Raw genomic sequence first — 2,176 nt, 5'->3', positions numbered from 1 at the left:
CTCGCTTGAGCCCAGGAGTTGGAGGTTGCTGTGAGCTGTAATGCCACGGCACTCTGCCCAGGGGGACAGCTTGAGGCTCTGTCTCAAAAAAAAAGAAAAAAAAAAGCAAATGATGGGCCACACTTCAGTGGTACTTTGAATTGACTTTGCAAGGACAACGTGCACAAAGGCAATCACCGTTCTCACTCAGGAAATGTCCCAACCTTGGGACCTTCATGTTGAGTACAACCTCTTACCCCATGATAATTGCCACGTTCTGCTAAAAAACATATATTTTTTCCTGCTACAAAATTTTCTTGGTTCATTGTTGGGGAGCACCTTCCAGACCCTTGGGGAAAAGCCTTGGCTGGTCAGAAAAGTGGTTCATGTTTTAATTCTCCCTATTCTTGCTCTTGTCATTTTATTTTATTTTATCTGCAGTTTTTGGCCAGGGCCAGGTTTGAACCCACCACCTCTGGTATATGGGGCTGGTGTCCTACTCCTTGAGCCACAGGTGCCACCTGCTCTCATTATTTTAAATGTTTTTAAAATTTAGTCTTCTAATTTCATGCCATACAAGGAAATCTCAGTGGAAAAATACTAGAGGATAACAATGCATTCTTACCTAACTAATTTTTTTAGATGAAGGAAACTAATCATAAGAAGAAGCCAAGAAAAGATAATTTACATAATTCCAATTCACTGAAAGTTAGTTTTCTAAAGGTTAACTTATAGGATAATCTGATATACCAAATTTACATGAATTCACAAAATTTACTAACAGTGAATTTAATATGAATGCTAATTCACTATTTGCTTTCACAGGAAGTTCAACTTTTCAAAATTTCAGCATTTTTTATGGGAATGTTTGAATGCAGACTTTTTTCTTACGCAAGATTGGGAGCTGGGCACTCATGTCTATAGTCCCAAATACTCAGGAGGTTAAGTCAGGAGGATTGCTTGAGGCCAGGAGTTTGACATCAGCCTAAGTAAAATAGTGAACCCCCCACCTCTGAAAAATAACAACAACAAAAACATTTAATCTGGTGTGGTGGCGTGCACCTGTGTTCCCTGCTACTTGGGAGGCTTAGATGGGAGGATAATTGGAGCCCAGGATTTGGAGGCTGGAGTGAGCTGTGATTGTGGAAGAGTAAGACTCCATTATCTCTAAACACCACGCACACACACACATCTAAATATATATATATACACACACATCTAAAAAATATGTATGTCTATATATATACACACACACATATACACACAACATTGTTTTAGCTAAATTCTGATTTCCTTTAGATTGCTTTAAACATGAAATAAATTTTAATGCTGACAGAGCTGGAAAACTTTCCTGTGGGGGCTAATAAATATGTAAGCAAAATTGATAAAACTACTAAGCTGACCATTTGGCAGGTTTGTGTGGTGTAAAGTTGGCAGGTAATGACTGGACTGAGACTTGCCCCCCACCCCCACAGTACAGTGTGCACACTGCACCAATCCAGGGCCTCTATTTACTAAGATATGTAGGAGGCCCCTTGGAATTGTGCAACACAGAGACCTTCAAGCCACCCTGGATACTACAGTGTCTGGCCATAGCCAAGGGGCATATTAGGAGCTCTCTTAACATGACCAGTAGTTGCAGTCTGATGTGGAGGAGCACACATATCTTCGGATTCAAACCAAGGGGATGAAACATGGTGAATGGTATGGCTTGCAGAGTGTGTACAGTATACTCTTTGTGTACCCTCCCAAATTCATGTTAAATTCTAACACCCAATGTGATGATATTTGGAAATGAGACTTTTAGGAGATAATTAGGTAATAACCTAATCAATCACCAAGCATGAGATTAGAAGATTGGGTCTTTGAGCCATGGTGATACTAGCCCAACCTCCCAACCCTCAAGAAAGTGAGGGTGGCTAGAGATTGAATTAAGTCATGTGGCCAATGATTCAATCAATCACTTCTTTGTAATGAAACCCAATAAAAAGCTAGGAGCAGTGGCTCATGCCTGTAATCCTAGCACTCTGGGAGGCTAAGGCAGGTGGATTGCTTTAAGTCATGAGTTTGAGACCAGCCCAAACAAGAGTGAGACCTTGTCTCTACTAAGAATGAAAAACTGCTCAACCGGCTAAGGCGCCAGCCACGTACACCTAAGGTGGCGGGTTCGAATCCCCAGCCCGGACCCGCCAAACAA

Source organism: Otolemur garnettii, unplaced genomic scaffold, assembly GCF_000181295.1.
Source record: "Otolemur garnettii isolate 467f Iridium unplaced genomic scaffold, OtoGar3 scaffold00042, whole genome shotgun sequence".
Taxonomy (NCBI): domain Eukaryota; kingdom Metazoa; phylum Chordata; class Mammalia; order Primates; family Galagidae; genus Otolemur; species Otolemur garnettii.
The sequence above is the reverse complement of the archived record's forward strand: the minus strand, read 5'-3'. Positions refer to the sequence as shown.